The sequence below is a fragment of the Musca domestica genome, unplaced genomic scaffold (assembly GCF_030504385.1).
Source record: "Musca domestica strain aabys unplaced genomic scaffold, Musca_domestica.polishedcontigs.V.1.1 26, whole genome shotgun sequence".
In the NCBI taxonomy this organism is placed as follows: domain Eukaryota; kingdom Metazoa; phylum Arthropoda; class Insecta; order Diptera; family Muscidae; genus Musca; species Musca domestica.
In genome coordinates, this window is record NW_026712283.1 from 4,984,763 (window position 1) to 5,000,458 (window position 15,696).

Sequence of the window (15,696 nt, forward strand, 5' to 3'; positions counted from 1 at the left end):
CTTTTTTGTAATATGTCGTACATTTTACCAATGTGTGTCAAATGACAATAAGTTGTAGTGCCTGTGTTGAACAATTTGTATGTCTCTGCTTTGCACGTCAGATGCTTATAAACAAATATACATTAAAAAAGAAAATGTATGGACGAATGTATGTGTGTATGGATATTTTGAGGCAAGTGCATTTATGGTTGGATTTTTTCTTAAATGTAAAAATTCCATGAATAATTTGGAGTGATGGTTTGTGGGAGAGTATTCTCTTCAAGATCTTTAGGATTTGTTTTTGATATTTTCTGGGTGTTAGATTTTTAATTTAGTGTAGTTTTCGGGAATTTTTGCTTTCTATTCAATTTAAAGTTAATTTTTAATTCCTTTCATGCCTCCTTTTACGCACATCTAACCTCATTTGCACTCTCCGAAGAATTCCCTTCACTACCACGATGAACACCCTGTTTTTCGTGCAAGTAATTCTACCTCACTTTTAAGCACATGTTTTCCCCACTGACACAAAAATATATTTACACTAATGTATGTGTATGTACGTATGCACTTAAAGTAGTGCACACACACTCATATGTCCACATACTTACAACCAACTTGAAAGTTTAGCTCACACAAGTAGGTCTGACATATCATTAAAAGTTGCATATTCATCAATTTTAAGTAGTTGTTACAACAATTTGTTTTTGTTGTGTCTCCTTTTGGCTTTCTCACAGTTTCATACTTTTATTTTATCTTTTGTAAGGTGAGAGGAGTAGTGGTGTAGGGTACAGATGTGAATGGTTTGGCATTCGAATTCTATATTAGTTTGACATGCAGAGGAAGTACAGTGTGGCACAGTGCAACCAATGGAGGCACTTTGAAGTAAAATTTGGGAACTTAGTCTCTGGGTCCTTGAAAAAATATTCTTTAAAACTCCACGTTTGATGGTCTCTTGGTCCTTAAAAAATATTCTTTAAAAATACAAGTTCGATGGTCTCTCGGTCCTTGAAAAAATATTCATTAGAAATCCACGTTTATTGGTCCTTGAAAAAATATTCATTAGAAATCCACGTTTATTGGTCCTTGAAAAATATTCTGTAAAAAGTCCACGTTTATTGGTCATTGAAAAATATTCTGTACAAAAATCCACGTTTATTGGTCCTTGACAAAAAATATTCTGTAAAAAAATCCAGGTTTATTGGTCCTTGACAAAAAATATTCTATAAAAAACCACGTTTAATGGTCTCAAAATCCTTGAAAAAATATTCTTTAAAAAATTCTGGTCTAATGGTCTCAGGGTCCTTGAAAAATTTTATTTAAGAATTCAGGTTTAATTGTCTTTTGCTCTTGAAATATATTATTTATTTTGATCCTTGAAAAAATATTCCTTAAAATCCACTTTTCTCTTGGTCCTTTTCAAAAATATTCTTTAAAAAAATCCACGTCTAATGATATTTGATCCTTGAAAAAATATTCCCTAAAAATCCACTTTTCTCTTGGTCCTTTTCAAAAAATATTCTTTAAAAAAATCCACGTCTAATGATCTTTGATCATTTAAAAAATATTCCTTAAAAATCAACTTTTCTCATATTCCTTTTCAAAAACATTCTTTAAAAAATCCACGTCTAATAATCTTTGATCATTGATAAAATATTCCTTCAAAATCCACTTTTCTTGGTCCTTTTCAAAAATATTCTTTAAAAATATCCTCTTTTCTCTTGGTCCTTTCCAAAAATATTCTTTAAAATATCCACTTTTCTCTTGGTCCTTTTCAAAAATATTCTTTAAAAAAATCCACTTTTCTCTTGGTCCTTTTCAAAAATAGTCTTTAAAAAAATCCACGTTTATTGGTCCTTTTCAAAATAGTCTTTAAAAAAATCCACGTTTATTGGTCCTTGAAAAATATTCTGTTAAAAAACCACGTTTATTGGTCTAATGGTCCCTGAAAAAATATTCTTTAAAAAATCCACGTTTCTGTTGGTCCCTGAAAAAATATTCTTTAAAAAATCCACGTTTCTGTTGGTCCCTGAAAAAATACTCTTTACAAAATCCACGTTTCTGTTGGTCCTTTTCAAAAATATTCTTTAAGAAATCCACGTTTCTGTTGGTCCCTGAAAAAATATTCTTTAAGAAATTCACGTTTCTGTTGGTCCCTGAAAAAATATTCTTTAAAAAATCTACGTTTCTGTTGGTTCCTGAAAAAATATTCTTTAAGAAATCCACGTTCCTGTTGGTCCTTGAAAAAATATTCTTTAAAAAATCCACGTTCATGTTGGTCCTTCTCAAAAATATTCTTCAGAAAATCCACGTCCGGTTGGTCCTTTAAAAATTGTATTTAATAAATACACGTCCGGTTGGTCCTTAAAAAATTTTCTTTAATAAATCCACGTCCGGTTGGTCCTTAAAAAATTCACGTCCTGTTGGTCATTAAAAAATTTTTCTTTAAAAAATCCACGTCCGGTTGGTCCTTAAAAAAATATATTTAAAAAATCCACGTCCTGTTGGTCATTAAAAAATTTTTCTTTAAAAAATCCACGTCCGGTTGGTACTTAAAAAAATATATTTGAAAAAATCCACGACCTTTTGGTCCCTAAAAAAATATTTCTTTAAAAAATCCACGTCCTGTTGGTCCTTAAAAATGTTTCTTTAAAAATCCACGTCCGGTTGGTACTTAAAAAAATATGTTTGAAAAAATCCACGTCCGGTTGGTACTTAAAAAAATATATTTGAAAATATCCACGTCCTGTTAGTCCCTAAAAAAATATTTCTTTAAAAAATTCACGTCCTGTTGGTCATTAAAAAATTTTTCTTTAAAAAATCCACGTCCGGTTGGTCCTTAAAAAAATATATTTAAAAAATCCACGTCCGGTTGGTCCTTAGAAAAATATATTTGAAAAAATCCACGTCCGGTTGGTCCTTAGAAAAATATATTTGAAAAAATCCACGTCCGGTTGGTCCTTAGAAAAAAATTTTTAAAAAAATCACATCCGGTTGGTCCTTAGAAAAATATATTTGAAAAAATCCACGTCCGGTTGGTCCTTAGAAAAATATATTTGAAAAAATCCACGTCCTATTGGTCTTTAAAAATATTTCTTTAAAAAATCCACGTCCTATTGGTCCTTAAAAAATATTTTTTAAAAAATCCACGTCCTGTTGGGCCTTAAAAAATGTTTCTTTAAAAAATCCACGTTTCTGTTGGTCCTTGAAAAAATATTCTTTAAAAATCCACGTTTCTGTTGGTCCTTGAAAATATATTCTTTACAAAATCCACATTTGGTTTGTTGGTCCTTGAAAAAATTATTCATTAAAAACTCCAGCGTCCTCCTTAAAAATGTTTTTTAGAAAAATTCAGTTTTATTTGATCTTTGAAAAACTATTTTCAAAATGTCCGATATTTTGTCTCTGAAAAATGTTATTTAATATTTTGCGAACCATCATGGCGTATACATGACAAAGGAATTTTGTTATTGTAACGTATACGCCCCATCGCAAATTGGAAATTGCCCCACTGTTTTTCGGTTAAGTATTAAAACGTGTGCATAATGAAAAACAAGTAACATTGTATTTTGTTGTCGTTGTTGTTGTCGCTGCTGTAGTTGTTGCAACTTTATATGTCACAAGATACTTAAGTGATAAGCTTACAATACTGAATGCATGAATGAACGAGTGACTGAATGGATGACTGTGGCTGTGGCTATGGATGTTGATGCTGATGCTGACGCTGATGTGGGCTCATTTTGCATGCTGGTTTTACCCTCATCCTTGGCACGGTTAAGTAATAAGTCCTATGGATTTGTTTTAATAAACAACAACAACAAAAATACCAAGAAAACAAAAATGAATGTTGCAACTGATGAAAGGCAATTCCAAAGGCATGAGAGCTAAAAAAGACAGCAATGAGGGACATAAAATGAACAACGTTTTTGGAAAAAGGGATCGGTATGGCTGTAATCTAAGGAGGGAAATCTTTTAATTTTTATTCAAAAAATATGACATCTTCAAGAGGTTACATGAAGTTGAAATTCCAAGGAATTTTGTGTAGGAGATGAGTGGTCCTTAAAAATATAAGGGCGGATTTTAATAACTTACATTGTGTGCATATGTGTGGCATAAGATAAGATTTTCCTTTTTTGTATGTGCTTTCAAGTGATAAGGAGTTCTGTATTCAAATCCTCAGAAGACTTTTGCGTAGAATTTGTGGGAGATTATTTTGATTGAATTAAGTCAGGGAAGGGAATTCAAATTAAAAACCAGTAAAGAAAGTCTTAAAGTCGGCCGGGTCGACTTTATGATACCCTACACCTCTTTGCTAATTTAGTAGAGCTGCGCATAACAATTAAAAGTTTTTATGGGAGAATTCAATCATACACGCTATGATTATAATTATAATTTAAAGTTCAAAGAACTAAATATGCCGAAGCATTTGTACCTTTTAAATTCGGACTTGTATTGCCCATTGGGTGCACATTTAATTTGAAATCGGATAAAAATATATATGGGAGCTATATCCAAATCGGAACCGATCTCGATAAAATTTTGCAAAAATATTTCTGAGCTGTATTTGATATATTTCCCTGAATATCGTGGTTATGCACTCGTTGGAGTGCATATTACGGCTGTGGGTAACAAATATGAAAAATCGGATGAACAGTATATATGGGAGCTATATCTATATCTGAACCGATCTTCACCAAATTTGACATACTAGCTTCTAGACTCAATTCGGTCGTAAGTGCCAAATTTCATCCAATTTGGGCAAATATTAGACGTTTGGTGCACAATCAAAGGTAAATCGGACGAAGTTATATATGGGAGCTATATCCAAATCTGAACCGACCTCGATAAAATTTAGCAAATGTATTTCTGAGCTGTATTTGATATATTTCCCCAAATATTGTTGTTACAGAGTGCATATTACGGCTGCGGAGGACAAAAAAAGAAAATCGGATGAACAATATATATGGGAGCTATAGCTATATCTGAACCGATTTCGATAAAATTTGGCATACTTATTTTCAGGCTTAATTTGGTTGTATGTGCAAAATTCCATACTATTCGGGCTGATATTACACGTTTGGTGCACAATAAAAAGCAAATCGGACGAAGATATGTGTGGGAGCTATATCTAAATTTTGACCGATTATCTCCAATTTCAATAGGGTTCGTCCTTGGGCCAAACAAATGATTTGTGCAAAATTCATCTGGATAGGACAATAAATGCGAACTGTACTTTGTTTACAAAAATACATGGACAGACGGACGGACGGACAGACGGACGGACAGACAGACGGACGGACGGACATGCATAAATCGACTCAGAATGTGATTCTATGCAAATCATCAAAAGGAACTATGGGTCTATCTCGTTTCCTTTTGCCTGTTACAAACAAATGCACAAAGACATAATACCCTGACCACCTTGTGGTGTAGGGTATAATAAAAATATTGAGGCATTATAAAAGTTTGCATTGCAAAGTACCTAAATGTAAGAAAGACATCTCCTTTTTTTGTACTTTCGAATACAGATTCTTTGGAATCCGTGCTTTTTGGATATTCAGGGTGAAATAAAAAACTGCAACAAAGTCAAAGCAAAAAATGTCGGAAATAGCATTAAATTTTAGAATATGTTTAGATTTGTACCAATTGGTCACCTTTGGCACGAATTATGGCCTTCAAACGGCCTTCAAACGGCCCGAATATTGCTCGCGGTATTTTGGCCCATTCCTGGCGAAGCGCTTGCTTGAGGTGATCGACACTTTTGTATTTTTAGTGCCAACCTTGCTTTCCAAAATACTCCAGACACAATAGTCTAACGAATTGGTGTCCGGAGATTTTGGTGGCCATGAAAGTTTGCATCGCAAAGTATCTAAATGGAAGAATGACATCATCTTTTTTGGAAATGAAGCGAGGAACCTCATTTTGTAACCATTCTTGGGTGGCGCGTGCTGAGTGCGAGGGTGCTGAGTCCTTGATGAGTTGGAATGTCCAAGATCTGCGGCCTAAATGTTTGCGTACCCAAGGCTTTAATACACCCTCCAGAATATTTTCGCGATAATATTCGGCATTTATTCTGATGCCGATGACGGTCGATTAATACGAGCGGAGAGCGACCATCGGCTGTTATGGTGGCCCACACCATCACCATGGCCGGCGCTTGAGTTGTGGTGTCCAACCGAAAGTACACATTTTCAGCTGACCTCTTTGGCAAATAAACACGATCATTTCGTTTGTTTACAAGCTGCTGGACAACGAATGTTTTTTCATCGGAGAAAATCAAATTCGGCAGTTCACCACTTTCGGCCAAGCGAAGCAACTCTTTAGTTCTTTTAAGTATATTTCCTTTCTGTTGCGGTGTAAGTTCTTTTTGGAATTTCAATAGCTTTACCCCGGGCTCATTTTTCAATATTTGCCGAATGGAATATTGCGATATGTTCTGCTCACGAGCCATTTTTCGGCCACTGCGACGCGGGTTTCGATCAAGTCGTTTCTTTACTTTCTAACCATTTCTGCTGATTTTACTGTTTTCTGCCGTCCATTTCCTTGACGTCGGGCTACGCTACCAGTATCACGGCAACGGGCTTTATTTATTTATTCACATTTAAATGCTGGAGTGCTCTAACGATAGCCCCTTGTGGGTTTCCAGCCAAATATCAAGAAATCACACTGCCACGCTTGAATTCCATCACGAATAACTTTTTTTCTGGAAAATTCTTAACAAAATGCTTTTGTACGCTTGTAAACAATATAATGAGGTATCACTGGAATAATTTTAACAGCTGTCGGACGAGTGACTTAGAAATGACCGCAGTCGCAAGTTAGTTGCATTTTTTTCTTCTCACCCTGTATATTATATATTTATATTCGAAATTTCTGCATTACAAATAAAAATTATATGTCGAGGTTTTTTGGTGTTAGTTTTTAACTTTTCTAATTTGAGTCAAAATCTCCAGCAATACCTACTTTTTTGGGGAGAGTGTCAAAAGAGGAAATATTCTAGATCAATATTTATTACGAGTCTCTGAACTGAGAAATCTATTTAAAATGTATGTATAATTAAAAATATCATAAATTTTGTTGTAAAAAAAGTCATTTTTGTCAAATTTAGCAATTTTCCGAATTTGCTGCAAATTTTCTTATGATTTCGCTTTAGAGCTGATTTCGCTTTTGGGCTAAGGAAAATCGCGGCTTGATTTGATAGTACCAGGTTTAGAGATCAAAATCCCAAAAGATTTAAAGGTTCTTAATCCAAACTGTTTTAGGGTCTTTATATAGCCTTAATCAGTCTCTATAAAATTCTTTACAAATATCCTATATATGTAGACGACCTGCAAAAATAGTATTCTCTCCACAAAGAAGTCAAAAATTTTTTTGACCCTTTAGTAATCTCACATAATCGAGTAATTTAAGCAAAAGTAAATTCCAACTATCTCGAATTTCCATATATATGACAATTTTAAAGTATTGTCCAAAAAAGCCTATCAAATACATAAAATTCCACATAAGAATGAAATTGCAGTGCCAGCAATAAATTCCAGAGTCTCATTCTCATGTTGAATAATATTGTTTTTTTTTTTTCTTTTTTGATTTATTACATAAATATTTTACAACAAAAATGCATTTTTTTGCTGCCAGCCCTGTTTGTATTTTCTTCATAGCGCATTCGTTTGTCCTGCACTTCTTCGATGGTGTCATATTTGTCCAGCACTTTTTTTTTTTTTTGGTAGCCATACATGCAGTGCCATACTGTGAATGAAAAAAAATATATATATGAAAATTTATTATTTCGAAGAATATTTTTTGTGAAATTTAAAATATTATTTACAGTGAGTTTGGGCTACATACAGATATTACAAAATTAAAAATGTAGGTCAAAGTTCATAGAAGAGGGGGGGATGAGAGAAATCTTTAAAGACCCAGTGAAGGGAGTATTTTTTGAGAAGTTGAGAGTAATATTTTAGAGATATAGACGAACTTAAGCCCAAAGAGGCTCAATAAGCGAGTTGAAGTCCAAAGAGCATCTTTAGACAGCTGAATCAGTGGAAAAAATGAGAATCTGAAAAAGTGGTTCTATAGACGAGTTGAAGAGCTGAAGAGTTGAAGAGGCCCGAAGACCTCATTTCTTTCGAAGAGACTCTTTGGGCTTCAACCCGTCTATAGAGCCTTTTTGGCCTCATCTCCTTGACACAACACAATTTTTAATTAGTCCTTGAAAATATTTCTAATAAAATCATTATTTTTTATAATCATTAAAAATATTTATTTAAAAAAAAATTGTTTATATAGCCCTTAAAAAATTAAAATGTTAATAGCTTCCTTAAAAATATTTTTGTTTTAATTCCAGATTTTTAACTAGTCCCTCAAAATCGTTTAAAAAATTTGAAAATTTTTATAGAGTCTATAAAACAAATTTAAAAAAGTTCCCAATTTGTATATCCTTGCAGGTGAGTATTTCAGAGAAATGGAGCCCACAGAGGCTCCATAGACATACTGAAAACCACAGCGGCTCTTTAGAAGAGATTGGGGGCAAAAAGGCTCTATATACGAGTTGAAGTCTCAAAAAGAGCAATTTGGGTCAAGAGACGAGGAAAAGAGGGGAAACCAGTTAATTTCTCTGAAATGTTCACCTGCAAAGTGGGAACTTTTTTTAAATTTATTTTATAGACTCTACAAAAATCTTCAAATTTTTTAAAATGATTTTCAGGGAAGATGTAAAAATCTGGAATAAAAAAAATATTTTTAAGGAAACTTTTAAAATTAGAATTAAAAAAAAAAGAAATTTAAGAACTAGATAAAAAATTTATTTTTTTTAAATAAATATTTTTAAGGATTATAAAAAACATGATTTTATTAGAAATATTTTCAAAGACTGATTAAAAATTGTGTTGTTTTCAAGTATCTAGTGGAAGACCACAGCCGCTCTTTAGAAGAGATGAGGCCAGAAAGGCTGTAAAGACGAGTTGAAGCTCAAATGGTCTGTATGAAAGAAATGAGGCCCAAAAAGGCTCTATAGACGAGCTTCATCCTACAGAGCTTCATAAGCGAGCTAAGCATAAGGATTTCCTTTAGACGATCTGAGGCCCAAGGAGTCTCTGTAGACGAGCTAAAGCCCAAACAGAAAATATAGACGAGATAAATCTCTCAAAAGTTCTATAGTCGAGCTGAATTCCACTGAGGCTCTATAGACGAGCTAAAGTCCAAATAGGCTCTACAAACGAGATGAAACCGAAAGAGGCTCTATAGCCGAGTTTGTGCCTAAATGGCTCTATGCACAAGCTGGAAACCAAACACGATCTATAGTCCAGCTGAAGCCCAGCAGCAACTTTAGACGATGGAAGAGCCAAGAAGTCACTGCAGATAACCTGAAACGCACAGAAGCTCTATAAGCAAGCTGAAGCTCACATAAGTTATCTATAGCCGAGCTTGAACCTAAATGGCTCTATGGACGAGCTGAAAACCAAAGTGGATCCATAGCCCTGCTAAAACCCAAGGAGCCATTTTTCACGATTTAAGGTCCAAGGAGTCACTGCAGACAACCTGAAACACACAGTAGGTCTATAGTTAAGCTGAAGCTCACAGAAGTTCTATAGATAAGATGAAGCCCTAAGAGACTCTACAGTCTTATCGAAGCACAAAGAAGCTCTATAGCCCAGCTAAAGCCCAAGGTGCAACTTTAGACGATTTAAGGTCCATGGAGTCACTGCAGACAACCTGAAACACACACAAGCTCTATAGGCAACCCGAAGCTCACAGAAGTTCTATAGATAAGATGAAGCCCTAAGAGACTCTACAGTCTTATCGAACCCACATAGGCTTAATAAATGGGCTTTAGCCCAGAGAATCTCTGTAGACGAACTGGAAACTGTAAAGGAGAAGAGCTGAATCTCAAAGCGAATCTATAGACACCTAGAAAGCCCTATGAAGCTCTATAGACGAGCTGAAGCCCAACGAGGCTTAATTGATGAGCTGAACTCTATATAGGCTCTATGAGCCAGTTGAAATTCCAAAGAGGCTCCAAAGAGGAGTTGAAGCCGGCTATAGAGCTAGCCCTAAGAGACTCTGTAGGCGAGCCCCCAAAGAGGCTCTAATAACAAGCTGATCCCCAAATAGACTCTATAGATGAGCTGAATCTCTATAGACGAGTTGAAAGCCCAAAGAAGCTCTATGGACGAACTGCTGTAGAAAAGCTTAAAGCCCAAAGAGGATCCATAAACAAGCTGAAAGTTCAAAGATGGACTGAGGTCCAAAAAGGTTCCATAGACTTGCTGAGGCCCAAAGAGGTGAGGCCCAAAACAGATGCCCTGAGACCCTTCTTAAGCGCTATAGACGAACTGAAGTCGAAACTGACTCTACAAAAGAAATGAGGCTCAAAGAGGCTATATAGACGAATTTGAATGTAAGTAGGTTCTACAGACGAGCTGGAACCCAAAGAAGATCTATGAGGGCCAAGGAGACTCTATAGACAAGCTAAAAAAGCCACAAAAGCTCTACAGACAAGCTAAAGCCCATAGAGGCTCTACAGACAGGCTGGGGTCCAAGGAGACTGAACTAAAGCCGATAGAGGCTCTATAGACAATTGAAGCCCTAAAATCCACTATAGACAAGCAGAAGCCGAAAAAGGCTCTATATGAACGACTGATGACCAAAGAGACTAAGGCGACCTGATGTCCAAAGAGTCTTTACATACGACTGAAGCCGTTGTCGGCAGAAGCTAAAAATGAGCTGAACCCCAAGTTGCAGCTCAAAAAGCCTCTAAAGAGGAACCCAAAAAGGCCCTATAGAAAGCCCAAAAAGGCAAGATAGACGAGCCTAAGCCCAAAGAGGTTTTATATACGAGCTGAAACTCTTCTGAGGCTCTATAGGTGAAGAGGCTCTATAGGATCAAGGAGTCTCCACAGACGAGCTGAGCCAACAAAGGCTTAACGATGAGCTCAACTGAAGAGTCGCAGAGATTAAACCAACTTTATATGGAATGACCCATATGCAAAGAGCAACTGGAACCCAAAGAGGTTATAGATGAGCTGGAACCCAAAGAGGTCCTATAGAAAGCCCAAAAAGGCTATAAAAAGACCAGCTTAAACCCAATGAGGCTATATAGGCGAGTTGAAACTCTTCTGAAACTCCATAGATGAAGAGGATCTATAGGACCAAGGAGTTTCCAAAGACGAGCTAAGGCCAACAATGGCTCTACTAGCTCTACTGAAAAGTCGCAGAGAATAAACCAACTGTATATGGAGTGACCCATATACAAATTAAAATTCTCCATATTATATTTATATATTACACCACCTATTGTTTTATGTACATTTCACTTCAGTTGGCATTTTTTCTCGTCCTCTTCTTTGTTTACCGCACACCATTGACAAAATATTTGTCTTTCTCATTGCAAACTTTCGGAAAACTTTCAAAAGCAAGGAGACACCAGCAAGACACCTTCATTCCAGTACAACAAGCTACCGCCAAAAACAAAAACAAAAAACGCTGCAAGCAACAGCAACGAGGACGACAAGCGGATATTCCCAAAACAGGCCAGGGCACAAACCAGCCATCAACTATCGCCGTAAATCGCAGAGAGAGAACATGCAATCACAAACACATACACTCACTCACTCACTCACTCTCGGGAACCGAGATATACAACTGCCCGGCATTGGCTGATATAACCATAAAGACCAACATTTAAAATTTAGCACAGAAAGGAGCATGAACAAGAAGAGAACAACGAAAGGATAAACAATGGTGCCGTTTTGTCCTTCCCTCTGGAGAAAAATTAATAATAACAAATGCAAACAATAAACAATATGTCAAGGCAACGGAGTCAGAGTCAGAGACAATGGGAGGTGGGGGGAAAGCTGGAGAGTGCTACAAATGCATGTGAACGAAAAGTTGATAGGGGTTTTCCTTGGGTAGGATTAACAGTTCTTCTATGGACAAAGATCTCCTGTGGCCAGAAGCCATCCTTAAGGACATCAGTAAAAAAAATTATATAGCCCTTGAAAAATATTATTCAAAAATTCCAACATTTTTTATGATCTTTGAAAATATTTCTTAGAACACATTAAGAACAAATTCCTTCTATAAAATTTGTATACCCTCCACCATAGTATGGAGGGTATATTAAGTTTGCCATTCCGTTTTTAGCACGTCGAAATATACAAAGTATATATTCTTGATCAGCATAAAATGTCCGATGTCCGTCCGTCTATTGGTCTGTCCGTCTGTGGAAATCACTCTAGCTTCCGAACGAATCGGAGCAGATGGATACAATTTTACTCAAATGTATATTATGACTGCAGGACTTTTGGTATTGAAAATGGGCCATTTAGGTCCACGTTTTGGTATAGCCCCCATATAACGGTAGCTCCCGATATTCGGTATTTTTATGATTTTAGCGACAATATTCATCGGAATTATTTCAAATTCGGTATTTGAAATTCGAAATGGATACTGCAGCCTTAGACAGAAAATTGTCAGTACCTCTCGATATTCGGTACATTGTCGATTTTAGCGACATTAATTACCGGAATTCTTTCAAATTTGATATTTGATGTTCGTAATGGATGCTACAGCCTAAGACAGAAAATTGTCTGTGCAGGTGACGTCTTCGTATAGCTCGTGTATTCTTGTGAACAAAATGCAGGTCACATTTATTACCCGATTGAGATGAAATTTTGCAAAAAAATATTTGTTTGGCCCAAGGAAATTGATGATAATCGGATAAGATTTAGATATAGCTCCCATATATATCTTCAACCGACTTTAGGTTAATTGTACACCAAATGGCCAATATAAGTTCAAATGTTTGTTTCATCCGATTTGGTGTTTAAGTTCCTGACATTCGTAATATTCATTCGACAACAATAATATTTGGTACCAGATATTTTATAGAGCTCGGAAATACCTTTGAAAAATTTTATATTGAACGGCTTGGATTTGGATATAGATCCCATATATATCCTTAATCCGATTTCAGGTTTATTGGGCAAATAATGGCTAATATTTGGTGGAACTCGGATCCGATATATATATTTTTAATATAATCCTTCTCGAAGTGATATTCAGGGTGAGATAAATAAAACTGCAACCAAGTCAAACGCCATACTTTTGACATTTTTTTTTCAAATTTTGTTGAATAAAAGCAAAAAGTGTCGGAAATAGCATCAAATTTTAGAATAAGTTCAGATTTGTTCGAATTGGTCAACTTTGGCACGAATTATGGCCTTCAAACGGCCAATGAAACCGTCACACGCTGCTCGAATATTTTGGCAATATTTTGGCCCATTGCGATATTAAGGCCCATTCCTGGCGAAGCGCTTGCTTGTGGTGATCGACACTTTGGTAGTGTTTAGTGCCAACCTTGCTTTCCAAAATACTCCAGACACAATAGTCCAACGGATTAGTATCCGGAGATTTTGGTGGCCACTGTGCGCTGGAAATGAAGAGAGGAACCTCATTTTGTAACTATTCTTGGGTGGCGCTTGCTGAGTGCGATGGTGCTGAGTCCTGTTTGAATGTCCAATGTCAGCGGCCAAAATGTTTGCGTGCCCAAGGCTTTAATACACCCTCCAGAATTAATACGAGCGGAGAGCGACCATACTCCTGACACAATAGTCCAACGGATTGGTATCCGGAGATTTTGGTGGTCATTATGTGCTGGAAATGAAACGAGGAACCTCATTTTGTAACTTGGGTGGCGCCTGCTGAGTGCGATGGTGCTGAGTCCTGTTGGAATGTCCAAGGTCTGCGGGCAAAATGTTTGCGTGCCCAAGGCTTTAATACACCCTCCAGAATTAATACGAGCGGAGAGCGACCATACTCCTGACACAATAGTCCAACGGATTGGTATCCGGAGATTTTGGTGGTCATTATGTGCTGGAAATGAAACGAGGAACCTCATTTTGTAACTTGGGTGGCGCCTGCTGAGTGCGATGGTGCTGAGTCCTGTTGGAATGTCCAGGGTCTGCGGGCAAAATGTTTGCGTGCCCAAGGCTTTAATACACCCTCCAAAATATTCTCGCGATAATATTCGGCATTTATTCTGATGCCACGGTCGTTTAATGCGAGCGGAGAGCAACTATCGGCTGTTATGGCGGCCCACACCATCACCATGATCGGCGCTTGAGTTGTGGTGGCCAACCGAAGGTGCACCTTTTCAGCTGAGCTCTTTGGCAAGTAAACGCGATCATTTTGTTTTTTTACAAACTGCTGGACAACGAATGTTTTCTCATCGGAGAAAACCAAATTCGGCAGTTCACCTCTTTGCTCGAATATTTTGGCAATATTTTGGCCCATTGCGATATTAAGGCCCATTCCTGGCGAAGCGCTTGCTTGTGGTGATCGACACTTTGGTAGTGTTTAGTGCCAACCTTGCTTTCCAAAATACTCCAGACACAATAGTCCAACGGATTAGTATCCGGAGATTTTGGTGGCCACTGTGCGCTGGAAATGAAGAGAGGAACCTCATTTTGTAACTATTCTTGGGTGGCGCTTGCTGAGTGCGATGGTGCTGAGTCCTGTTTGAATGTCCAATGTCAGCGGCCAAAATGTTTGCGTGCCCAAGGCTTTAATACACCCTCCAGAATTAATACGAGCGGAGAGCGACCATACTCCTGACACAATAGTCCAACGGATTGGTATCCGGAGATTTTGGTGGTCATTATGTGCTGGAAATGAAACGAGGAACCTCATTTTGTAACTTGGGTGGCGCCTGCTGAGTGCGATGGTGCTGAGTCCTGTTGGAATGTCCAAGGTCTGCGGGCAAAATGTTTGCGTGCCCAAGGCTTTAATACACCCTCCAGAATTAATACGAGCGGAGAGCGACCATACTCCTGACACAATAGTCCAACGGATTGGTATCCGGAGATTTTGGTGGTCATTATGTGCTGGAAATGAAACGAGGAACCTCATTTTGTAACTTGGGTGGCGCCTGCTGAGTGCGATGGTGCTGAGTCCTGTTGGAATGTCCAGGGTCTGCGGGCAAAATGTTTGCGTGCCCAAGGCTTTAATACACCCTCCAAAATATTCTCGCGATAATATTCGGCATTTATTCTGATGCCACGGTCGTTTAATGCGAGCGGAGAGCAACTATCGGCTGTTATGGCGGCCCACACCATCACCATGATCGGCGCTTGAGTTGTGGTGGCCAACCGAAGGTGCACCTTTTCAGCTGAGCTCTTTGGCAAGTAAACGCGATCATTTTGTTTTTTTACAAACTGCTGGACAACGAATGTTTTCTCATCGGAGAAAACCAAATTCGGCAGTTCACCTCTTTAGCTCTTTTGAGTCTATTTTCTTTCTGTTGCGTTGTAAGTTCTTGCACTTTTTGGAATTTCAATGGCGTTAGCCCGGGCTTATTTTTCAATATTTGCCGAATGGAATATTGCGATATGTTCAGCTCACAAGCCATTTTCGGCCACTGCGACGTGGGTTTCGGTCAATTCGCTTCTTTACTTTTCGAACCATTTCCGCTGATGCTGCTATTTTATTCCGTCCACTACCTTGACGTCGGGCTAAGCTACCAATATCTCGGTAACGAGCGTTGGTACGAAACACAAAAGATTTATTCACATTTAAATGCTGGAGTGCTCTAACGATAGCCACTTGTGGCGTTCCAGCCAAATATAAGGAGATCACACTATCACGCTAAAATTCCATCACGAATAATTTTTTTTTCTGGAAAATTCTCACTATAAATCTTTTCTAGGCTTGTAAACGAGCTGT